General features: G+C 44.9%; 1 protein-coding gene across 1 annotated transcript in view; it reads right to left on the bottom strand.

Annotated features, from left to right (window-relative positions):
• The window catches only part of LOC146008000 (chloride channel CLIC-like protein 1), a 338,327-nt gene extending 320,475 nt beyond the window's left edge, over positions 1–17,852 (bottom strand). Inside the window, exon 1 of the mRNA XM_083146841.1 lies at positions 17,703–17,852. The gene's annotated coding sequence lies outside the window, so the exon portion shown is untranslated. The remainder of the gene's footprint in view (positions 1–17,702) is intronic.
• Positions 17,853–26,938: the final 9,086 nt, after the last annotated feature.

Raw genomic sequence — 26,938 nt, 5'->3', positions numbered from 1 at the left:
AATCAGAAGATGTTACATTTTAATATGTATGTTTGCCATTTATTTAAATACTGAAAACGATATGTTTTCATTTAAGCCACGGGGCGAGATGACATCCATACGGTGAATCCACCGTGACTCACATTGAAGTAATTTTTTGATAAATTACCAACTCGAATCGAGGGTTTGACACAGTCTATCATACGGTACCTCAGAGTGTTAAGTGGGTGTTTTTTTTTCTAGAAAGTGTCGGGACACTGGCTGGTCACTATGACCACTTTTGAGTGCAGCTTTAATGGCGCTCCGGTGTGCTCCCATTCTTTCTTTGAACTTGCGTTCTGTTTTGCCGATGTAGCATAAGCTACACGGGCATAAAATTTGATAAACAGTATACTTAGATTCACAAGTAAAGTGATGCCTTATAGAATATTTTCTGCCACTATGAGGGTGATAGAACGTGTCTCCAGTTAACAGGTACTGGCAGGTTACACATGAGCATTTGAAGCATCCATTTCTTGGGGTTCTAAGAAATTCTGAGTACACATCAGGCGATTTGCAGATTGGTACTTCTGTTTTAACTAGGAGGTTGCGTAAATTGCGGCCCCTCGAGTAACAGGGCATAATCCTTTTTGATGAAAAGGGTAGTACGCGATCTGATCTCAAAAGAGGCCAATGTTTTTTAACTGTAGATGTTATAGTGGTGGATGCCGTATTGTATCTGTTTACCCAAGGTATGCGGGTGTCAGATTCTGAAGACACAAGTTGAGTGGTATTTTTGTTAATGAGGTCTAGGCGGTTCAACTTAAGGACTTTGGACTTACACTCCTGGAGGTGTTTGTGGTTATACCGCCTGTTGGCAAATTTTAGTATTAAGTCATCCAGCTGTTCATTACATTTCACTGGGTCACTATTGATACGGAAAATCCGTATCATTTGGGAGTATGGTAATCCGTTAACTAAGCTTTTAGGGTGACAGCTTTCTGGTTTTAGGAGGGTATTCCTGTCTGTCACTTTGAAGTACACCGAAGTGCCTATCTGTTGATTGATAATTTTAATATCTATATCAAGATAGTGGACCTTCTCTTTGCTAAGTTCAAAAGTGAATTTCACTGGGCTGTCGGTGGCATTATGTTTGGTGATGGCATCTGTGAGGTCTGAGCCTTGCCCTTGTCATATGACCAGTAGGTCATCTATATAGCGTTTAAACAAAATAGCCTGCAAAGAAAATTGTGTATCTGAGCGAAATATGTCAAATTCAACTGAAAACATAAAAATGTTGGCGTAGGCTGGTGCGACCAAAGAACCCATCGCACAGCCTTTGATTTGCATATAAAACTCCTTATTATAAATAAAAAAATTGTTGGTTAGAATCAATTCCAATAACATAAGTATGAATTGTATTTTAGGAGCAGAAAAATTACTTTTTGAGGACAGAAAACGTTGAACAGAAAGTAAACCTAAATCATGAGGGATAATGGTATATAAGTTGACCACATCAATTGTGGCCAACCAGCAATCTGGTAAGTTATTGAGTTCACATAATAGTGAGGTACTGTCCAATAAGTATGTCGGTTCTGTCTGGATAAGCGGTTGTAGCCATGAGTCCAAGAATGTTGCTGCAGGTTGTAATAGCGATCCATTGGCCGACACAATCGGGTGACCTGGTGGAGGGTCCAAATTCTTATGGATTTTCGGCACAGTGTATAGTGCCGGTACTATGGGAAACTCTGGCACCAGAATTGTAGCCAATTGTCTTTTCAGTAATAACCTCTGTGTCGACACCTATTTGTAAAATCTCTTTTAGCTTTATGGTGCACTCTGGTGGGATTTGTGCGTACTTTCTGGTAGGTTGAAGAGTCTGATAGGTGCCGCATGACCCCAAGGTGGTAGTCATGTAGATCTTGGAGGACAATACCACCTCCTTTATCCGCCGGCCTTATGATGAGCTTGTCATTATTAGACAGGGATTGTATAGCGTGTCTTTCCTGTACGGACAGATTAGGATGGTTTGGAGTCACTTTCTTAGTCAGACTGGAAACATCCTGTTCAATCAGGCGTGCAAATGTTTAGATGCTGGCGTTAAAGGTTTGTGGGTCAAATGTAGAGGAGGGGCAGAATTTTTTTTATTGCCTTGGGGATCGGTTCTGGTGCGGGAGCATTCATAGGCGGTTTGTTATGGAAGTATTCTTTTCATTTCAGATTGCGTATCAGATCATTCTTCTCAATCTGCCATTGCAGATTGTCAAATTGGACTGAGGGTACATGAGGGTATATATATTGTATGTGATAGGCACAGAGATAACCATCCTCCCGCACTGAGGGTTAGTAGTCCTACGCAGGGTTGCCCACCCTCCTGGAATGTCCGGGAGCCTCTCAAAAATTGGGTCCCTCCCGCATACAGCCGAACCCCCTGCATCTCCTTCACAGCAGCTTTAAATTACTGCAATTCATGGCTTTTTTGGCTAATATGTAAATAGTCATTTTAGCCCCACCCCCTCATTGAAGACCCAGGGCTTGTTGATGTCTACATCAAGCCCCACCCCCTGAAGTGCTGCTGATCATCTCCTCTTTGCGGGTCTTTCTTACAGATTGTTCTACTTTGTTTGGTTTAGGCCAAAGCATATATTCATTCCATACATGGTGTGATGGTTAGCACTGAGGTCCTGGGTTCAATTCCCACCATGGCCCTAACTGTGCAGAGTTTGCTATGGGTACTTCCGTTTCCTCCCACACTCCAAAAATATACTGGTAGGTAAATTGGCTCCCAACAAAATGAACCCTAGAATGTGTGTGTGTGTGTGGTAAAGAATATAGATTGCAAGTTCCACTGGGACGGATGTGAATGTTAAAATACTCTCTGTAAAGTGCTGTGGAATATGTGTGTGCTATATAAATAACTGTTAAAATACCATATAGTGTATCTATTTATTTATTATTTGCTGTGGGTGCATTCTTTCCCTGTATTGTATGGGATATGAAGTCTACCTATGACCTATTGTATTCTGTATTTATACCCCTGCTGTGATATTTTGACTGGCATTTCCCACAACATTGCATACTATTACCAGTTGAGGTTTCTGTTATTTTTCTTGCCGATTTGTGGCATTCTCAGATTGTCCTTGCTGCTTGCAGTTTAGCCAGCCGTGGTACTGTAGAAGTATGCCCCGGGGCAGTAACACCGGTGTGGAAGGGGCAGTGCCGCCGCCGGGTGGCACCGCGCCCTGCAGCCAGGGCCAGTGTACTCGTGCGGTCACTGGCCCTGCTGCTGGTTGGCGCCTGCTTCCTTGCCTGGGGTAGCCTGGCGCCACCCCAGGGAGCCGGAAGCAGACCCTCCAATGACGCCGGGTGTGGGGGCAGCGGCGAGCCTTCGCCGCTGATCCCCACGAACAAAGGAAATTAAAATGTGGCGCCAAAGGAGAGCCAATCATGGCTCTCGCTCTGGCGCCCAATGAGAAGCGGCTGCGAGCCAATCCTGGCTCGCCACGTCACGAGCCCCGCCCCTGGGCGCTGGTTTGTACTAACCATCGCCTGGAGCTAGGCGGGCAGTTCGGCGAGAGAGGAGAAAGAAAGCGGAGAGCCCCGGAACGAAGAGGAGCAGCCGCCGGAAGGCGGCAGCTGTGTGCGCAGGACTGCAACACGCTGCCGCTCGCCGGGCGAAGTGCACAGTGCCAGGAACAGCCGGCGAAGACAGAGGAAGCCCGGGTGCGGCTGGGTGCAACGCAGAAGAGATTGACCCGGCCCCCGCTGCCCCGGTGAAGACTCCAGGAAGCCCGGAGGTGGTGGGAAGCATCCCACCTCCGGCGAAGACGGCCCACCCACGTGGCTGGACCAGGCTTCGTCCAGCGGAAGGCCCTAGGATGGGTAAGTCCACATGCGGGTCCCCTCCCTAGACCACCAGGTGTTTGGGTAATAGGCCCGTGGGCCCAATTCAGGCACCAGGCCTGCGGGACCATAGTCGGGCTCTAGGCCCGTGGGGGCCTCAGGTTGGTGGCGTCGGGCACCAGGCCCAATTGTGTTTGCTGGGCACCAGGCCCAATTGTGTTTGCTGGGCACCAGGCCCAATTGTGTTTGCTGGGCACCAGGCCCATCTGCTGCTGGGTGCGAGGCCCGTGTTGTGCACGAGGCCCAGACACTCCTTGGGCTGAGGCCTCTCCGAAGTAGTAATAGGCCTGCGTCGACAGGCTGCAAATTCAGGTATTATTGTGGTATGGCTTGGAGCAGCCAGAGGGAGGTAGGCCCTCGTTAGGTGTTGGTGCAGTGCTGTCTATTTACATTGTACTGTTTTATTTGACACCGTGTACTGTATGCTGCACTTGGGTTCACCCAATTGTGGCCCTGTGCGTGCGACAGGCCGCAAGTTGCGTGACGCTAGGCCGTGGCATCGGAAGATCCGGCGCTAGGTCACAGGTTGCGCGGGCATTAGGTGCCAGGTTGCGCGACGCTAGGCTGTGGCATCTAAGGATCCAGCGCTAGGTCGCGAGTTACGTAAGACGGCTTCAGGCCGCAGGGTGCGCGGGCGTTAAGCCGCAGGCACGTTGGTGTATTGCCCTGCCCTAGGGAGCAGGAGGTTACGTGAGTACACTTTCAGGTGCAGGTATCCGCATTGGAAGCGTGACGGAAGACCAGTAAATGACTGGTGAGTAGAAATTGTATTGCGTCTGTTGTCGTGTTGTTTGTGCTCCTTCCCCTCCCTGGAGCGTTCCCCCACCCCAGTTACACCTGCCGTGTTCCACAAGCGGGTGTAAACATTCTGAGGCCAATAGTGCCTGTGATGAGCATCACCTCCCCCCTTAGGGGATTCCCCCCCCTTTGTTTCCCTTACAGGTGCAGTCGCTTCCGGAAACTAGTGGAGCAAGAGGAAGGTACCGGGACCACCATAGGCCTGAAGGTGAGAGACGGAGCGCAGCGAGGTAAGTCCGCGCAGCGAGCATTAGCGTTAGGCCGCACGCTCCATGCCTCCCACAGTACAAACCGGGCATCTCTGTAGAAAGTGATGCATCACTGCTGCTTCTAACATTCTTGATCTGTACCAAGATGATCAGAAATCCTTTCACTTTCTACAACACTGCTGCCTCATATTCTAAACAAGATATGGTTCTAGATCACGCAGATACAGCCTTATCCTCAAACAGCTTTTATGAGATGCAATTTTTGTTCACATGTACAGCAACTTCAGCTGCAGAGGAATGACACAACACATTATGTTATAAGATTGCAAAAGGTACACTAGAAAAGAATGTATAAGATTTTCAACACTTTAGGACCCTTTTTTCCAGTTTTTGGAAGTGTCATCATTCCGGTTTCATCAGCATTAAACATACAACTATCATATAATCATATGTCTGCATAGCCTTCTTCATTTATATAATCCCTAGCATTTTAAACAAGGGCAGGATGAAAAGATGTCCAAGTTAGGTGACCATATGGTATGCCGGTCAATTGCAGATAAGGGGCAATCATTTACAAGGCATGGTTTTGCCACTTTTAAAATAAAACATCCAACTCATTTACATCCCGGTCCACGTTTGAATGATTATTATGTAAACGCAGTACTAGACTTACGGTGCCCATACACGGTACAATATTTTTATGCATTTTGAACTGGATCCGAAGCTAGTTAAAAAAGCACGAGCTGCACAGTAACACTTGCAAAAACACTTGCCGCAAGATGATTGGCTTGAGATTTAGCCAATCATCTTGCGGCAAGCGTTTTCAAACCCAGCTGCGCTTCCCGTGCCGCCGCCCAGGGGATAGCGCTAGTTAGTTTCAATGCACTGCAGGGACCCCGCCGAATTAATAGACATCGCCGCAGGGACTCCTCTGACCACGGCTTCCACACATTGCCGCATAGATTCCCCTCCCAGCTCCAATAGCAGGTGGGGTGGTGTGATGGTGATTTTTAACTTTTAATTATTTTTTTTACTTTTTAATTAAAGATTAATATGCCGCCTACCAGGGGGACGGGGGCAGCTGCTGCTGGCAGGGGGAGACGACAGAAAAGAGATGAGTTAAGGATAATCATTACTCACTAACTTAAAGATAATGCATTAGGGTGAAAACTGTCCCTGCTTCTGAGCGTTATGCCAGGAGAAGTGGGAAACGTTATATTACAAATGTTAAAGGCAGATTGATACATCTGCCCCAGAATCACAAATTAAATAATTAGCACCACCTGTGACACATCTTGTAAAATGTGTCACTGAGTAATGAATGCACCTGCCGGGTGACCTGGAAACCGTAAACTGTGAGTTTGAGAACCCCTGCTGTTAAATGTGGAACTTGAAAACAAAAAGTAATTTATTTCACAATTGTAAAAATGGAATACCACTTTCATTTAGATGAAAGGACAAAACCACCACCAGAAAAAAAAAAAAAAAAAAGACATTGATTTCAGTTACAGATCCCCAGAGAGCAGATGATCTTGGGATTAAACCAGTCATGGATGCAGGATGAGTGACCGACAGTCGTGATTCCAACGGTTGTTCTCCGACATCAGAATCCCGACTTACACAGGCAATATTCCCTCGTAGGGCTCCACAACCCCCAGAGAGGGAGAATGATCCCACAAGGGCCTTCAACGCACTTCAATGCCCTTTCGGGCTCCTGACAGTCGGGATTCTGATGTCAGAGAAACAACCATCGGAATATCAACTGTCTGGGACTTATACAATACCCACCAGTCATATAGTATATAACACAAGACCAGTAATTAACTTTGAATCTTTACTTTAAAAGCACCATTGTTGAAGGTGGAAGGACCAATTAAGTAGTGACTTGTCATCCCAATCAACTCATCAAACAAAACAAAAAAAACGTAGGCATGTAGCAGCCACCAGTACAGTAAAATGTTACATTAGGTGAAATCGCAAGCATTAAAATTTGATTTTTAAAATGTAAAGCTTATAGCACCCTCTAGTGTATTTGTAGTAACACTGACAAAATTACTCCTTGATAAAATAAATGATAACCAGCATCAGTTTCAATAGCCTTAAAATAATATGGGAACAATGGGGCAGATGTATTAAGCCTGATCAAGTGATAAAGTGGCATAGCAATCAGCCCCTAACTGTCCTTTTCCACACCCACTTGACAGTGAGGATCTGAGGTTTGTACGTTATCACCACTTTTTCACTTCACCAAGCTAAATGCATCTGCCCCAATATATCTATTTCAAATATAGTCCCTCCAGAAAATAAATAACATAAAAAGGATTCAGAAAAGCTCTGAAAACCACATCACATTTTTCAAAAGTTCTGCATGATAAATACCATATTTATGCAAACGTTCATTCTACAAGGATAATTAAAATGCTATATAATGTAAGTAGTAGTCAACAGCAGATTTCATTTTTTCCCCCTCTTTACAACAGGGTTCCTCCGCACACACACACACACACACACACACACACACACACACACACACACACACACTACCAGCACAACCCTGCACACTACAGTCCCATCGCTATGGCCTCTTCCCGACTGCATCCACTGTGTCCTGTCAGTGAAGAAGCCCTGTCTTGCAGCCAGTGTCCCATCTCCACAGCCTCTTCGCCCTGTGTCCCATCAGCTGAGCACTCATACACCAGAGGTCACACACACACAACACACTATGGACCTGATTCTGGTAGGGGACTGAAGGAATTAGAATAAGGGCCTATATATTCATCACTGCTGCAGAAGAACCGGCTCCAAGTGCTGGATGCAGAAGACAACGCTTTAGATGGTGAGTAATTACAGCCTATGCCTTATTCAATCTGTGCCAAATTTTTCACTATACGAAAATATCAGATTCTTACCTGATAATATGTTTTCCTCTACTCCACCATGGCAGCCAACACCTGTGGGTTATCTCCCTTCTGGGTAGTATTTGGAAAGGAAAAAAAAGACATCCGGCCCCTATATAAGGCTCCTCCTCCTGGGCCTCCTTGTCTTTACTTCTCCAGCTTAAATATAAACTAACAGTTATTGCACAACAACAATCTAACAACACAGGGTCGGGAAATATGCTGCCATGGTGGAGTAGAGGAAAACAAATTATCAGGTAAGAATCTGATATTTCCTCTACCTCCCCCATGGCAGCCAACACCTGTGGGAGGTACCCGAGCAGTACTTATCCGGGTGGGTTTCCTCCAATCATACAACAGTCTGTAATTGACGCCTCTCCTTTTTCTGCCCAGGATGTGGCTAGTGCTCTTGTCGAATGTGCTTTTAACCCACTTGGTAACACCTGGTTATTTAACTTGTATGCCTCCAGAATACAGTTCCTGATCCATCTGGCGAGTGTCAGCTTTGAAGCTCCAGATCCTTTTCTACATCCCTCTGACAGGACAAATAGATTCTTTGCCTTTCTAAGATCCTTTGTTCTCTCTACATACACTTTAAGAGCTCTCACTAGGTCTAACGTGTTTAATCTTCTTTCTTTCTCATTCACGGGATTTGCACAGAGGGACGGAAGTACTATCTCCTGATTTACATGAAAATTTGAAACTACTTTAGGTAGAAAAACTGTGGGTTTGTGCGTAACACCCCCTTACTTTCGAAAAAGTTCAGGAAGGGTTCCTCCGCCCATAACGCCTGGATTTCGGACACCCTTATGGCCACCAGGAAGGCTACTTTCCAGTTTAAATATTTTAATGGAATCTCTGTTAAAGGTTCAAAGGGTTCGTCCATAAGGGCCTTTAGAACCATATTCAGGTCCCACGGTGCCAAGGGATTTTTAAAAGTTGGTCTTAACTTTTTTGCCGCTTGTATAAACCTTCTAACGTACTTGTTTTCAGCTATATCTTGGTCTAGCATAGCTGCCAATGCTGAAATCTGTACCTTTATTGTGCTAAGTGACAACCGTTTTTCTAAGCCTTCCTGTAAGAATTCCAGTATTCCCAGAATTTCCCCTGGTGATTGCTTCTTTTCCACGCACCAAGAGCTATACTTCTTCCAGACTTTATAGTATGCCTTCGAGGTAGACTCCTTCCTTGCCTTCAGCAAAGTGGCAATCACTTTACATGAGAACCCCTTTCTTCTTAAATTTCCGGCCTCAACAGCCACGCCGTCAAGTTCCACGACTCTGGTTGTGGACACTGAACTTTCCCCTGTATCAGCAAGTCCAGTAACTGTGGGAGCTTCCAGGGTTTGTCTATTGCCATCTGAAGTAACTTCGGAAACCAAGGCCTCCTTGGCCAATAAGGCAGCACCGCTATTACTACTGCTTTCTCCTTTTGCATTTTCCTCAGAAATCTTGGTATCATTGGAAGAGGTGGGAAAGCATATGCAAGCCCCGTTGGCCAACTGCAGGTCAGGGCGTCTACTTGAGTTGCCTGTTGCTCCTTGAACCTTGAGAAGTACCTCGGGACTTTTCTGTTTTCTTTTGTGGCCATCAGGTCTACCTCTGGGAGTCCCCACATCTCCACCAGGGATTCGAAGACCACCCTGTTCAGACCCCATTCTCCTGGAACACATGTGGTCCTGCTGAGCCCATCTGCCAGGACGTTCTCCTTCCCTGCCAGGAATATCGCCACCATGCTTTTTACATTGTTTTCGGCCCAAACTAACAACTTTTCTGTTTCCCTCATCATATGCTGGCTCCTTGTGAGCCCTTGCCTGTTTATGTAGGCCACTACTGTGCTGTTGTCTGAACGGATCACCGCTTCTTTGTCTTTTAGAATATGGTCGAAGTTTTTGCATGCTAGATACACTGCTTGCATTTCTCTCAAATTTGAGTGTGCTGCTTGAAATTTTTCTGGCCACAGCCCTTGCGTTAGATGTCGACCACATGTCGCCCCCCAGCCTGTCTGGCTGGCATCTGTAGTTACTACAATTTGTTCTATTACCGCAAAAGATTTTCCGCTCTCCAATCGGTTTACATCCGACCACCATTTTAAATCTTCCATTGCTCTCTTTGACAACACAATTCTTTGCGTTAGGTTTTTGCTGTCCCCATCCCACTGGGACAGGAAACAGTTCTGCATTTTCCTCATATGGAACCTCGACCAGGGTATGGTCTCTAGTGCTGCCGACATCAGACCCAGGGCTTTCATACACATTTCTGAGGACACCACCGATTTCTTTATCATCGATTTTAAGAAGCGCAATAGCTTCTGTTTCCTCTCCTCGGTTAATTTCACTTTCATTAACCTCGTGTCTAGCGTCACTCCCAAATAGTCTCTTTGGTTTGACGGAACCAGCTTGCTTTTCTGCAAATTTATCAGCCAACCATGGTATGATAGGCATTCCAACACCTTCTGTGTATGTTCCACTGCCTGTTCCATTGACCTTGCTACAATCAGTATATCGTCTAGATAAGGCCACAACATTATTCCCTGTCTCCTGAGTACTGCTATTACTACTACCAGGACCTTGGTTTAAAAGTTCTTGGGGAGGTTGCCAGTCCAAACGGAAGTGCCGTGAACTGATAACTTATCCCGTTGATGGAGAAACGCAGAAACTTTTGGTGTCCTAAATAAATTGGTTCGTGAAGATAAGCATCTTTTAAATCGATAGCTGTCATGAACATGTCCTGTCTTAAGTCTGGTAAGATTGTCCTCACCGATTCCATTTTGAATGCTCTTACGTGAATGAACCGGTTTAATCTTCTCAGATTTAATATTGTTCTGAATCCGCCCAATGCTTTTTTCACTACAAAAAAATGGGAGTACCAGCCTTCTCCTATTTGGGCTTCCTGTACTCTCACAACCATGTTGTTGTTGTATCATGACCTGGAGGCTTGATAGTAAAGCTTCTCTTTCCGCTTTGTCTTTGGGTACTGGAGATTCTGTAAAAAAAATTCCTGGCCTGTTTTTGAATTCTATTTTGTAACCTTCTGTTACAATTTCTCTAACCCATTTGTCCGACGTAGAATCTTCCCAAACCTTTGCGAAGTAAAGCAACCTGGCCCCCACAGTCTGTGGTCTGGCGTCATTGAGTATTTTGTTTTGAGAAAAATCTATTTTCTCTTCCTCTTTGGCCACGAAAATTAGATCTCGAAGACCAACTTCCTCTCCTGTACCCTCTGCCTGGGCGATAAGCCCTAGCGTCCTTATAATCCTGTGATTGATATTTAAATGGTTTATTATTAGGACCTTTTTTAGTCGGTCTGTCTTGGGGTAACCATACCGATTTTCCTCCCGAGATTTTTGTTATCTCGTCTAGCTGAGCTCCAAATAAATAATCGCCTTGGAATGGCAGTGTCAGCAGTTTATTTTTAGATTGCACATCAGCTGCCCACGGTTTGAGCCAAAGCGCCCGTCTCACCACTGCTGCTGTGGCATTTGCCCTTGCTGCCAACCTCACGGAGTCCATAGAAGCCTCACAAAGAAACTCTATTGCTAATTGCATATTCTGTACACCTTTTAATATTTCAGCTCTCTTAATCCCGTCCAGTAAGTCGGCTTCCAACTGTTGACACCATCCCCTAAGGACCCTTGCTGTTATAGCCATGGATGCTGCTGGTTTTAAGGCTGCTCCTGTGGTCAAGTGCTGTTTCCTTAAACCTAGCTCTATTCTTCGCTCCATAGGATCTTTAAAAATATTTGCATCTTCTAAGGGAAGTGTTGTCTTTTTTGAAATTCTAGCTATCGCAGCATCTACCTTAGGTAGTTCTTCCCATGTCGAAACCTGGTCACTTTGGAATGGGTACATCTTGTTTATTTTTAAAGGTACTGAGACCTTTTTATCTGGATGCTTCCATTCTTCTGTAACTCCTTCCTTAAGGGACTGCGATAGTGGAAAAGACTTTACCTTTTTCTTCTTATCTTTGAACAGAAGATCTTGTGGTAAGATATCTTCCTGCTTATCTTCTATCTCCAAAGACTTATGTATTAACAATATGAGATTTTCGACCATATTAGGGTTAAAATCTGAGTCTGATTTATCTGCTATCACCTCATCCTCATCCACCAGAGCTCCTGCCCCTAACTCATCTGCTGAACCTGCAGACTCCTCACTCACTACAGATCTGCTTCTCTTGCTTGTAGCTTTCACCAAATCTTCTTTGGTTACAAATGTGTCAGTCAGGGCAACTCTGAGCATATCCACTAGTCCCGTCATTTGGGCTAGGGGTATTCGAGGTGATTTACACTGCTCACATACACTGCCAATATTATTATCCGGCAAGTCTTTAGTGCACATCAAGCAACGTGCAGTTTTTTGTGCTTTGCTTTAAGGTCCCCTTTATCCTTACAGGAGTCTGACCTGTAGCAAAAAACACACCGAGTGTTTAGCTAATCTTAGCAACACCCCATACATGACATACTTATATCTGGCTTACCCCGATTTTTTTGCGACTGGCCGTTTTTCTTCCTCCATAATTATAGCAATTACCCTGCTAACAAACATACTAACATTAGCCACCGCATAATTTCCGTATGCCGTTTTAAATGTCCACGCAGGGACACCAGTCGTACTCACTTTTCTGCCGACTGTATGGGGTATAGGTTTGTCCCGGCGTCAGCGCACTTCCAGCAGCCACACAGTGTCTCGCTCCGGCGCTTCCGTGTGCCGCCGCGTCATCTATGACGTCCGTCCGGTTTCACGTACTGTAAGCTCCCGTGCCGCCTGAGGACGCCGCCGCGTGTAGCCTACTCCTCTAGGAAGCGGCATGCAGCACCCGAGGTACTCCAGACCTCAGAAGGCCGGCATCACCTTCTCCATCCCGCCGGAGCGCTCTAGGCGTCGTCGGGATCAGTCCTAATGCTGGGGTAAGCCAAACACCTTTCCTGCAGACTTTTCACCTGCTGTATCCACGCACTACCCTGCTGGAAAGGAAAAAAGACAAGGAGGCCCAGGAGGAGGAGCCTTATATAGGGGCCGGATGTCTTTTTTCCTTTCCAAGTACTACCTAGAAGGGAGATAACCCACAGGTGTTGGCTGCTATGGGGGAGGTAGAGGAAATCATTAATTTTCGCCTTTTGTTTATGCAAATAAAATTCTCCATATTCAAACTGCGTACTGATTTTTCATCTGGGTGCCAAATCCAGCACAGGCAAAAACAGGGTGGAGGGGTGAATTTGCTGCGGATCCACATGTTCACTTCAATAGCTTTGTTGGGCACACGCTGGTGGCTGCTGTTGTGAAATAATTTGAATATGGCCCATAGTGTATGATAATTGGTGCTCCAGCCAATCCACTCAATCCATGTGTTTTGAAAAATGACAGTTGTGAGCTGAAAGGCTGGAGAACCATTTAGTTTTAAATAACCAAAACTCAATAATCTGAAATGAAATAAACTTGAAGGAGATTAAACAATGAGGTGTTTCACTGTGTATTGCCTCTGTTTACCCTTCAAGAAAGAGATTGTGGCTCTCATGTCCTATAGGAATGTAATGGTGTGTACACACTCTCGATTTGGCTTGCGACGCGATCCCAATGCGATCAGATCGCATCAGGATCGCATGGAAGCATGCGATCTGCATACAATTTGGACTATGTAGTGCAGATATGCACTATATATTCTATGCAGCCAAGACTTTCTGCCTGCGATAAAGGAGCGCGCATCAGGATTAGAGATGTGCAGGTTCTGATTTACTCTGATTTCAAAGCAGGATCTTATTGGCTATCCCAAATCACATGACAGTTGATAGCCAATAAGATCCTGCTTTGAAATCAGAGCCTGCACATCTCTAATCGGGATCGCAAGGGTAAAAACCCATGCGATCTGCATGCGACCCCGATGCAATTTTGACTATATAGTCAAAATCTCAAGCACATTGTACAAGTGTGTACACACCATTAGAGCAGGAGTTTGTGGAGTATTAGCTGATTTTAGGCAGATTTAGTACCTCTCCAATCTGGTTCACTGTTTATTTTTCTCGGTTGTGTATGTGATTGAGAATTTACTGCATTTTGGGCCTGTTTGGAAAATGTGCAAAACCATGTGCACTGCAGGTGGGGCAAATGTAACATGTATAGAGAGAGTTAGATTTGTGTGAGTTATTTTGTTTCTGTGCAGGGTAAATACTGACTGCATTATTTTTACACTGGAATTTGGATTTCAGTTTCAGCACACCCCACCCAAATTTAACTCTCTGCACAGGTTACATCTGCTCCACCTGTAGTGCACATGGTTTGGCCCATTTTCCAAACAAATTTCACTAAAATGAAGGCCACATAAATAATAGTTCTTATTTTATTTTTAAAGACATCACTGTGCCATACCTTAAACCTTTGAGTGCCAACAGCTCTGTGAGAGATGATCAAAATGTCAGCTAAAATTGCGAGCTCCGCTCACATTTGTTATATAAATTCAAATACAAAATGTGATTATAATAATTTCAATGTAAGGTAAACATTACAGGCCATTATGATGAATAAAAATGTTTGCTTGGCAATTTTCTAAAATTTTTTGACAAATTCACTTAGCACTCAAAGGGTTAAATCACAGCATATTTTTATTATTATTATTATTATTATTATTATTATTTAAACCAGCCAACCCTGGTACACAATATCCAATCACTTGGTAAACCTGCCATCACACTATGGCTTGTATCCAGTTTTATGCTGCAATTTGCCCCAGATCAAAAAAAACGGGAAAAATAGCCCAATGGTATCCCTTTTTTCACCAAGCGGTAAATTACCTGTTTTTGGTCGAGAACAGCTGGTTTTCGGATTAATTTCCCAGATCCATGCTTTATCGCTCAGAAACAGGCCTCTGGGGGCTGCTTGTTGTGGATTATGCATTGAATGCCTCACCACTAAAAGCATAACAGAGAAGTGCCACTAATCAGGGCTAATTAAATCACTTGTGGATGATCCATTAGCTGCTGTAAATTACTGCCTAAGCAGTTTGGATTTTCTTTAGTTCATTTTATTAAATTAATTTAATGTTATGACAAATTTATGACCCTCTCCCCACACACACAAATTTATTAATGTAACGGAGAGTGATGCATGTCTATATCAGCACTGCTATCTAAAAGATAGGACACTGCCCTATCTCCACAGCAAGGATAGAATTGTCCCCAACTGCTAGTTCTGGGTTACATAGGAGATCTTGCACATGCCCAGAGGAGCCAATCAGGGAGAAAGACACAGTGCTCCAGCACTAAAGGCCCCCATACACTAGCCGATTTTGGACGCGGTGGGCAAGCCGTTACTTATGGCCATAAATAAGCGAAGAACCTCGCTAAAAATGCAAAATTTTATTGCAAAATTTTTAAATTGGGAGTTTAATTTGTGCACCTGCACCTTTGACTTTGTATGCAGTTCTACTGAAAGGTCTCCGCAGGGTCGCACCTCTCAATTGGTGTGCACCCCAGGACCCCACCCCTGTATAACTAGCCGATTTTGGTCAGATTTCGGCCAGATCAGTCGGATCTGGCCGAAATCGGACCAAAATCGGCTAGTTTTGATGTCCCCTCAGATCCGATGCGCGGTCCCGTGCGCATCGGATCTGCGTCGGGTGGTCGGACCTGCTGCACGTCCGACCACCCGACTTGGGACCTAGTGGGGCGGCGCGGCGGTGGAGGGAGCAGGGGGGGCTGGGGATGCTGCGGGGGACACAGGCGGCATAGAGCAGGGCAGGGGGAGCCGGGAGCTGTCAGTACTGAATAAAAAAAAAAGCCCATACAATGAATGGGCGGCCTGTGATTGGCTGAGCGCTCTCTCAGCCAGTCAGCAATTGGCTGAGAGAGCGCTCAGCCAATCACAGGCTGCCCATTCATTGTATAGGCTTTTTTTTCTAGCACTGACAGCTCCCGGCTCCCTCTGCCCGGCTCTATGCCGCCTGTGTCCCCCGCAGCCCCCCCAGCAGCCCTGCTCTGTAGCCCCCCCCCCCCCCCTGCTCCCCGGGTTTTTTACATGTGATAAATCGAGACGATTTATCGCATGTAAAAAATGGCACATCAAGTGCCAATCTAATCAAGCTCCCCCGGGGAGCAGCCGGGGAAGCCGGGGGCGACTTGTCCTAAGGACAAGTCACGCTAGTGTATGGGGGCCTTAAGCTCATTCATTGTACTAGAGGGGGTCATCTGAGGGGTGAGGGGTGTTTCTCTCCCCTGCTACAGCAGACAAAATGTTAATAAATCTTGTTGGTGTGGCTTCCAGCTTCGCCTCGGTAAAGAGGTGAAAATGGAAGTGCTATACCTGCCCGGTATAATAAATGTAAAGGTACGTACACACGTACAGATTTTTCTGTCTGATCTATCTGGTGGGAACAAAAACCTGGAAATGTATGGGAGCAAATGACAATTAAAAATTTCCACCCAAATGCAGGAAAACCGAAAAAAAATATACAGTATTCTTTGATAAATTTGTTATATCAGAATGATTTAAACAATTTGTCTGACTGATCACTGTCTGTTTTCAAGTGTTTGTGAACAATTTATTGATTGTCATTTGCTCCCATACATTGCCAGGTTTTTGTTCCCACCAGATAGATCAGACTGAAAAATCTGTACGTGTGTATGCACCTTTACCTAGATTGACAAGTGAAATAATTAGAACCATCTGTGTAGTCAGTAATAACGACACCTGTGCTCCAGCAAATGCATCATTAATCTGCAAGCATCACTACTGTCGTACAACCGCAACTTGCTTACTACTGTTGAAATTCATCAAGCTACTCCTATCAGGCAAGTGTTGTTAATGCGACCCACTTCCATTCATTACACATTAACACATTAGCAAAAACTGTGAGAGAAATAAGAAAAAACACAGTGTGATGCAGTTACGGCAGAATGTGTTAATGTGTACTAGAGGTGTCTGATCGAGAATAAGCATCAGAAACTGTACAAAAGCACTCAGCCTTTAGTGACCTGGAATATAAATACACAGAGGGGATCAGGACCACTGGACAGTTTTCTATTTGATTGGTACATCCAATGATAGGGCCAATAGGCCTGATTCAGTTGTATGCGAATGCAATATAAATTGTAAACCCATATGTACCTCGGAAAATCTGCTAATACTGCTGCCACCTGAAATTGAATTAAGGCACCCCAACGGTCAGTAGCAGCATCAGTCACAGATGTACTGAGATGCAGACACCAAGTTTTCTGCGCACAGGACCACAGTTGTAGGCGGTGAAATGCCCTGCCAGCTACATCCCCCAAGCTCTTCTTATATTCCCTACCACATGTACACGCACACAACTTCATTTATTCTAGGGTTCATTTTGTTGGGAGACAATTAAGCTACTAGTATATTTATGGACTGTGGGAGGAACCGGAGTACCAGGAGGAAACCCACGCAAGCATGGGGAGAATATACAAACTCCACGCAGTTAGTGCCATGGTGGGATGCGAACACATGACAACAGCGCTGAGGCGGTAATGCTTACTATTACACCATTCATGCTGCCCACATAAGCATCTTCATTAAAAACTGGTGGCAAGTAAACGGATTAGTGCACCCTGCTCAGCATGTGCATTTCAGCACCTGTATTCTGTATACTACCAGATATATATCAGTACTTCTGCAACAGCAAACACTTATTACATGAGCAATAAAATACAGAGCGTTTTTTGTGTAATGTTAGGAGAGCCTCAAATCATTCAGTGCCAGACTATCACTGTACATCATGGAAAATGTATATATCAACATAAAACTAAACACAGCGGCCTGTCACACTGTACATCTCGCTCACATCACTTACTGCAGTCAGGCTAATAGACCCCATATGCTGGAGCATTTATGCTACTACTAACCGCAGCATTTCCTACCACGGTGTGCAACAACGTGTAATGACACAACATGAAGGAAGCCACATGCCGCCTATCTGTAACTCACCAGCTGCCGGCTCCCTGCTGCACTTTCTACTCCCCCAGTTTATAGATAAGGACACTACAGTATGTCCGTATTCAAGTTTGCCACCTCTACAGGCACATGCGAGGACCAAAAAACTCTCATTATCAAAAAGCGTTAGCCTCAGAGTCCTCATGTCTGTCATTCTGGCGACATCTAGTGGACAACGACCCTTATCGCATCACCGGATTAAAATCGAGTACAATCATGTTACATAATCCAGAGATGTCCACATTCCCAAAGATTTAACAGTGAAACATTCAGCAAATCGCCACTTGTGATAATCCAGAAGCTATCAGGATAAACTGCTTTGTAATCTGATGAAGAGGATCATGGCAAAATAAGAGGATTGTCACCCTGTCACAGGCGGATTACATGTTGGTAACGTCTGTTAGTGCAGATCTGTACTGCTAGAGAAATGTGATGTATTACAGTATCTTAATGTAATTATACATTATTAGTGGTATTATTCTGAGGCACATTATTATGTATAAATTAGGAAGGAAGTGCCCTGAGAGCAGGATCTTTATGACATATTTCTGTTTACCACTTGTTCAAAGTAGAAAATGATTTTTTTTTGTGGATTTTTAGTGATATTTTTAGTCTATTCAGTGGTAACAGGGGGACTCCCAACATTCTGTACACGCATCGGTGTGCACACGGGGGGTGCCGGGGGTGCCCTAATGGCCAGCACAACATTGCCAATACCTCCTCCTCCTTGAGCAGCCGCCTTCTCCAGGCTTTCGTGCCACTTGCCCACAGGTGGAAGGCGATACCCCCTCCAAAACAGGCCACCTGCTTCAAGGAGACTGCCAAGTACTGCCATACCTCTAGTGTTTGTCAAAGAATAACAGCGCGGCCAGCGCTACCCGGAAGCGCCGGTGCGCTGTTTGAATGGTACCCCCTGTGCAACGAGCATGTACACCCCCCCCCCACCCCCACCCGCCCCAGCAATTACAATGTAGCACTCCATAGAAACGGTCATGTATTTTCCCCTAGCAATGAACATGTAACTTCCCCTTGGCAAAGAGCATGTAAATCCCCCCTGAGCAATGAGCATGTAATCCTCTAGGCATGTTTAATGGGCATTACGGCGTGTGGCATAATGTGAAATGGGCATTATGGTGTGTGGCATTATGCATAATGGGCATTATGGTGTGTGGCAGTATGTGAAATGGGCATTACGGTGTGTGGTATTATGTTTAATGGGAATAATGGTGTGTGGCATTATGTGTAATGAGCATTACGGTGTATGGCATTGTGTTTAATGACCATTACAGTGTTGGTATTATGTGTAATGGGCATTACGGTATTTGGCATTATGTGTAATGGGCATTATGGTGTGTGGCATTATGTGTAATGGGAATTACAGTGTACATTTTTTCAGCAAGCCTTCAGTGAACACTGTTCCCATTTCTGGTGTATGTGTGTGGTGGAATAATTTATTCTGAAGCCCATATACATAAATAAGTCACCTCATATTTAGTTTGCATTGATGTCCAGTAGGCAGTGATAGACATGCTCTGTAGGTGGTGATAAACACCCCCCCCCCCCCCTAATGAAATGGTCTGCGCACGCCTATGTGTACAAATGCCATCATTTTCGCTTTACCTTCCACATGGAAACATGGCTGCAGGTCTGTTTAAAATGCCCTTTTTGTAACTATTAATATCAACATAATAAAACACTAGCCTTCACTATGCTGTTAAATATCAACATAATAAAATATTAGCCTTATCTCTGCTGTTTCAGCACCCAGGACAACTACAGTCAATGAAAATGCTCTTTCCTTGGGGTTGGTTCCCACTAAGAAACAAGGTGTACACGTTTTACAAATGCTGTTACTTAATTTTATGCAGGAGTTTTATGGTCTATTTCAATACACACTGCAAAGAAAACTTTTTTGTGGCCGAGACATTCAGGTGCAGTCATGTTCAGCTACACTGCTGAACTCTTTCCATACTGCCACAAGCTACTGCAGGCTCCTATGGCCATGCTTTGATTTCTACTGTTACTGTTCACTATGTCCCCAAATTGCATTGGATGCTAAACTGCCTTATCAAAAACTGGTAAAGAAACATCTTTTTTTGCAGAAGAGATGCTTGTAAAGCATTTCAAACAGTGAGCTCAGTTCAGGTTCTGGGCCAGATTCTCTAAGCTTTAAAAGTGATAAAACGGAGAGTGATAACCAGCCAGCCAATCAGCTCCTGTCTGACATTGTTCAAACACAGTCTGTGACATGGCAGGTAGGAGCTGATTGCCTGGCTGTTTATCACTCTCCATTTTATCACTTTTCAAGCTTAGAGAATCTGGCCCCCTGTCACATTCAGCTACCCTGCCGAACTCTATCCATACTGCCACAAGTTATTTTTTCACTGTGTCACTGTGTTTGTGTAATAAATGTAAAGTGTAATAATGGAGAGTGTAATAAGTTTGGTAAAAGGAAGAAGGGAGCGCTTGTGCTATAAACAATAATAAAACGATAATGGAACAATGATGTGCTTGCCTGTGGAGAAAAAAGGGAGGGACAGGGAGGGAGGGATAGGGTAAATATGTAAAATACTTGGGCTTTAAAAAGCCTGTTTGTTTGTTTACAGCCCTTCCGTGGCTTGTTTTGTGAGGATGCGGGCAGGCGGTTCCGGGGACACGCAGTGGCGGCGTCTAGCTACACTTTCCCTACAATACCTTGGTATCTTCTTCTTGGGTCAGTGCAGCGTCCGTCTGATGTTTTTTTCTGCGTCTTCTGTCTCCCTGTTGCCGCGATGCTCCGCTGTAGTGAGGCCGAAAGTTCGGATCGGGTATTTCCGGTATCGGTATGGGACTCCCGGCGCACACCTCCAACGCGTTTCGAGTGATAACTCTTTGTCAAGGAAAATGGAGTGGTGTTAGTTCCTCCTATTTATACTTAAAAAACTTTATTTAAAAGATTGAAACGGACAAAAACTTTGTTCCTTTGGGAGGAAGTGAACATGGATTTGGGGAAGTGGTCATAGGGAAAGGGAAAAAGGGCGGCAAGCACATGGCTCATTGTTATGTGATGGAGCTTGAAAAATGTTTATTGTTTTTTGAGGGGTATTTTGTGCAAAAAAGCAAGAATGGAGAATATAGATTACTTTCATAGAAAGGCATTCAGTTCTATGTCTACATTTAGGCCCGCTGGTGTTAATGTTTTTAATTCATATATCCACTTAGTTTATTTTTTCTTCAGTTCTGTCGGCATGTCACCTCCACGCCAGTGAGGAGTAATTCTTTCAATTGCCATATATTTTAGTCCTGATGGGTCCTTGTTGTGAATTTTTTGGTAATGTTCTGAGACACTGTGTGTGGCTAAACCCCTCTTGATGTTATACAGGTGTTCGGCTTGAGAGTGTAATAAACCAGCTTGTTTTGACCTGCATAGAAATGTATATGAATACATATCTCCCAACATGACCCTCTCCAGGAGGGACAGAATGCTCTGTTTCTGTACTTTCCTCTTAATGCAGGATTGCCATCACCTGTTTTAAACAGGTAAATTGATAAGAACGGAGTTTCATCAAAGGTGATGGCAATCATACATTACCAGGGAAGTCCAGACACAGAGCATTGTGTCCCTCCTGGAGAGGGTCATGTTGGGAGGTATGTGAATAGGTTCTGTCCTAATCCTTGTTCAAAGGGCATTCTTGTAAAACAATGCCACCCAGTGTACACATTTTGAAAACAAAGGTAAAATAGGACATTTTGATAATCATGTATTTTCTTTAGAAGGGTTTACTTTAGAGCATTGGTGGCCAAAACGGTCCTCGAGATCTATCGACGATCCATGTTTTCCAAATCGCCTAGCTGGTGCACAGCTGTAGTAACTACAAACTGTCACATTTTCAAACAAGTACTGCATTGGAACAAGAAGGTCACTGGGCAGGAACCAAATTGCAACTGAAACTGGAAAGTGACAGGAGATGGAAAATAACTGAAATTGGCAAGGAAACCAGGCTGGGGACAGGTTGATATTGCTAGGAACATGTTCCCTAAATAACCAGACTTGCACCTCGAACAACACTGGGTCTTATTTGCGATACAAAAAATGGTTAGGACAGACTGGAGCCATGAAGACAAATAGGGCCTTATTCTAGTTCACTCTGACAAAATCCTTCTTAGATGGACAAAACCATGTGCACTGCAGGGGGGCATATGAAAAATGTGCAGAGAGAATAAGATTTGGGTGAGTTATTTTGTTTCAGTGCAGGGAAAATATTGACTGCTTTATTTTTACACTGCAATATAGATCTCACTGTAAAGAAAAACCCCACCCAAATCTAATTCTCTCTGCACAAGTAACAGCTACCCCACCTGCAGTGCACATGGTTTTGTCCTTATAAGAAGGTTTTTGTCAGAAATAGTGAACTAGAATAAGGCCCATAATATCAGTGAGTGATACTACAACAGAGCTGTTACTTCAGCAGAAGCAACATAGTAATGCTGTCTTGGGTTTGGAAGGAATTTCCCTTTATAGCACAGAGTGAATGTTTATTGGAAGCTGCAATCAGCTGGTCTAGGAGGAAACTCTGCATTGGCTGTGGAGAGTCAGATGACTTCATTGAAGATGGCAGTGCCCATACTGGCATTTTGGAGGGAACTGGCATTTAGTCTGTGAGTCAGGATGTGCAGTGGAATTGGAACACTGTAGAGAGAAACAGTTAGGAATATCCACATAATGCCAGGAACACTGTGCAGGGACAGCGTGGATGAACTCCATTGCTAGCCATGAGCTATTTGCAGCATAAGTGCACCACATGAGACAGACACCTCAGACATACAAAAACAACGTTTTAGAGCAGTCACTATCCCGGCAGTCAGAAGGCTAACAGCAACAGTCCAACGTTTATTATCCATATGGATCCTAGTAGTATTTTAACCCTATCCTCAATCCTAACCCACCCCTAATGCAGCCTTTAACCTTGACCACCCTCACCCGTCTGCAATATACCATAACCCCCCTAATGCCTAGCTAGGGTTACCAACTCATCCCTTTAATCCGGGACACATATTAATTACACAGGTTCTGTGGCTGGCTTTCACCTGGTTTTAAACTGCCACACCTCAAGACTCCATTTCACCTGGTTTTAAACTGCCACAGAACCTGTGTAATTAATGTGTGTCCCGGATTAAAGGGATGAGTTGGTCACCCTATGCCTAGCCCTAACCCTAGTACTTACCTTCAGGATCTGTTTGTTGAGTTGCCGCTATTGGAGCGATGGGGATACTGTACAGCTGTAAATAAAATAAGTTTACCTTATGTATTTGTCCAGAAAATATTTGACCTAGCACTTTAGTTATAAAAACGCTATAAAAGTTGATTTTAAGGAAGTAATTTTACAACCATATATTGACCTTTCAACCATTTCATTAAGAAATGATGGTAGCATTCACTTGGATCTCTTCAATAAATGTGATATAAACATAGCGCAGCTAAGGGTTACAGATGGCTGCAGAGTTTGATCACAGGTCATGTTATTGAGTAACTCTTGCAGCAGGATAATGAGCTGCACTCAATCACTCCTTGGGGGGCACTCAATCATTCTCTGCTGATCAATAGACTGGAGGCAGCTATGCACACTTTGCTTATGTTTAAAACAAATCATTGTGTATCATGTAGCTATGTTAAAAATGAATTATTAATATGTTTCACCATCTTTTATGGAGTCTTCTCTAGTGTCAATGCAGGGGAAGCCTATTAACCCGTAGATGTCTATAGCCACCTGTACAGAGGCCATATTAGACTTCTTGATAGAGAAAAATCGGGAAACAATATTAAACATTCTACCTTCAAAAAAACTAGCTAGATGGGTGTCTTCTGGTGAATGGGATTTGCATAACCAAGGTGATTCTAAGAATATCTTATATTTATAGATTGCGGACCTTTCATGCAGTGTTGTGCATAGGGAAGCCAATCCCGGGGCATTTTTTAAATCCCGGGATTCTGGATTCCCGGGATCCTGGGATTGGCTTTCCTAATAAAAAAAACGCCCTGGCCACTCCGCATTTACTTACTTTTCGGCCGGGTTGCGGGGTGGGTGGGCAGCTTCATACTGCCGGGACCCGGGTTGCTGCTTGCTGGCAAGGTGGGTGGCTGCTGGCTAGGTGGGCGGGCGGGAGTGCGGCTTCATACTGCCGGGAGCCAGGGGGCGGGGAGCGGGACTGCGGAGTTACTTGCTGCCTTGCTTTGGGCTGGCTAGGTGGGCGGGCGGCGTGATCTCTGCCTGCCTGTGCAGCGTGACCTCTGATGCGCAGTGCTCTCCGGGTATGGGAGAAGCCGGGCAGTGTCTGCGCATGTGCAGTCTAATCCCGAAATCCCGGGATTGGAATCTCCAATCCCGGGATTGAAATCACGGTGTTTTGGGGGCCAAATCCCGGGATCCCGCCGATCCCGATCCCAGGATTGGCCACCCTAGTTGTGCATGTAGGCATACTCATTGAGGCCCCCATACCCAGGGCCAGATTAACAATGGGGTAGATGGAGCTGCAGCTCCAGGCCTCCACATACAAATAGGATCGTTATCATAATAGCATGATGATGGCGAGACAAACACCAGCTGGTCACATGGTTGGCCATAAATTATTAGTATTAGTATTAAAATTGCATTCCTATTTTACACATTCATGCAATTTTTGGTCATTTATATATGTCTACATGACATTGGCCTCACCTCCTCCACTTCTCATAATAGGCACTTGAAGATTTACAGCTCCAGGCCCATTAGGCCCTTAGAGCCAGATTCAGATATGATTTGGAGTGTTATTGTCGAATGACCACGCATGTGCCCGGTAGCTGGGCGCATGCGCGAGTTACCCGTGCAAACAAAGCCAGTGAGTGACAGCCAGTGGCCATTTAGGGGCGGCATGCTGACTTTTGCCCCTGAAAACACAGACAGTGCCTGGGCGTTGGGAGGGCTGAGGACATTAGCGGGGTGGCGTGGGGCGGCATTTACCTGATTGCCGGGCTCTGAAGCTTTACAGATCTGAATCAGTCCTTTAATCCCTGCTTTAGCTATCTATGAAACGTGGCTTGGTATAGTTAGGGGCTGAGCCACAATTAAGTGACTGTAGCACCACACTCCTGTACCACCTGTCTTGCTGACCCCTCCTAAAGTACCATACAAAGAAGTTTGCAGGTGTGAATTTAGGTAATCATGACCCAGAAAAGTGACATGCAATAACAGTAATAACAGTAACAGAAGGCAAAGATTATGCCACCCAAATAAGCTTACTGATTAAAAAGTGTAATCATTGGATCCAAACTAGCAATAGAATACGATGTACAATTGTACAGTAGAACTATCAGACATGGGCCTTATTTTGGTTCACTCTTTCTGACAAATTTCTTCTTAGATGGACAAAACCATGTGCACTGCAGGTGAGGCAGATGTAACTTGTGCAGAGAGAATTAGATTTGGGTGGGGTTTTACTTCAAAGTGAGATCTATATTGCAGTGTAAAAATAAAGCAGCCAGAAACAAAATAACTCACCCAAATCTAATTCTCTCTGCACATTTTACATCTGTCCCCCTGCAGTGCACATGGTTTTGTCCATCTAAGAAGGATTTTGTCAGAAAGAGTGAACTAAAATAAGGCCCATTGTCAGGCTCAGTTTCCATTCTTCCACTTCAGCACTTCAATTCCAGCAGGTGTATCTTCGACAGAGCGGTAATATGCTCTTGCTCACATCTAATATCTATAGGATTTAAGTTCCCTATATGACATATTTGGACAGCCATATTGGAGGATATAAAAGTGCTTGGTCAGCTATATGATCCAGTCCAGGATTATCTTAATGAATGAGCACTCTAGGCAGCCGCACTGGCCCCTCAATTGGGACACAGGCATCGAATGCTGCCCAGCTAGTATGATTGTGAATTATACACAATCAGAGTGGCTAGGCAGCATTCTCTACCTGCCTCCTAGCCTGCAGCCAGAGAGTGAATGGCTGTCAGCACTTTGATTGGTAGATAACTGGAGCTATACACCAATCAAAGTGCAGACAGACATTCACTGTATGGAAACATGTGGAGAGATGGTACGGGCTGTAGGAGGGGTATGTTGTGTTGTGGGGGTTAGTTACAATCATTCCAGTGAACGTGTAGGTAGGAGCACCAGTATATAGCTTTTCCCAAGGCCTACAATGCTGTTAAGACATCCCTGATCCAGTCACTCTACAATGTTTGTTTCAGTATAGAAAGAGAAAATATGTTTTATGTGAACTATGTAGAAAAGCGTCAGTCAAGTGACAAAGCTAAGAAAAGTAAGTGGGTGGCTTTGGAATTTGCTAACTTCCTCAAGAAGTGAATTTTTAGGGAACACTTGAAGCAGAGACGGTTTAAGAGTGGAAATGGCCTCCTATCAGGAATGAAAAATGATTATTTTTCATAGTCCTCAATTAAAGGGCATAAAAACCTCTGAGGATCAGTGCTCGAAGTGGGTCGGTATAACGGTATGGTATGCCGGCACTTCAAGCACTGAATACTTAAAAAAAAAAAAAAAAAAAAGATTTCCCTTATTCCCAATCACTGTGGCCAGCAGCGAGCAGGAGGGCTTGTGAAACAGATGCCGGGCAGCAGAGGAGCACCATCCACTGTGGCGCATACTCTCCCCTACCGTCTTTCCCACCTGATCCGAATGTGTCCTCCTCTGCTCTGTGATACCCGCTCCGCTCTCTGGCACTGCCGCTGATCTTCATCTCCTCTACTGCCCAGCATATGTGTCTTCTCTGTCTTCCTCCCCACTCTCCTACCCAGCCCGTGAGCCCGGCACTGTGCTGCCCGCTATGCTCCCTGCTGCTGATCTTCATCTCCTGCCCGGCATCTGTGTCTTCCTCCCCCGCTCTCTCAGCTGGCCTTATTTCTGTGCTGCAGTGCCTGCTCTGCTCTCTGGCACTGCCCATCATCTCTGCCTTCCTCCCCACTCTTCTACCCGGCCCAGCGCTGTGCTACCAGCTCCGCTCCTTACCACCGGCCGCTGCCCTTCATCTCCTCTACTGCCAGCACGGCTGGCCAGCATATGTGTCTTTCTCTACTCTCGCCCCCTCCCCGGGCTCTGTGCATCCTTTACCAGTTTGCCCAGCCGCTCTGTGATTTACAAAAAAATGGCCAATTTAGTAAGTGTGTGCTGGTACCTGTATAGCATGGGTCTACAACCTATGGCCCTCCAGATGTTGTGAAACTACATGTTCCAATATGCACTGCTACA

The sequence above is a fragment of the Crinia signifera genome, chromosome 6, assembly GCF_055691185.1.
Source record: "Crinia signifera chromosome 6, ASM5569118v1, whole genome shotgun sequence".
Lineage (NCBI taxonomy): Eukaryota > Metazoa > Chordata > Amphibia > Anura > Myobatrachidae > Crinia > Crinia signifera.
This window is presented reverse-complemented; position numbering and strand designations above follow the sequence as displayed.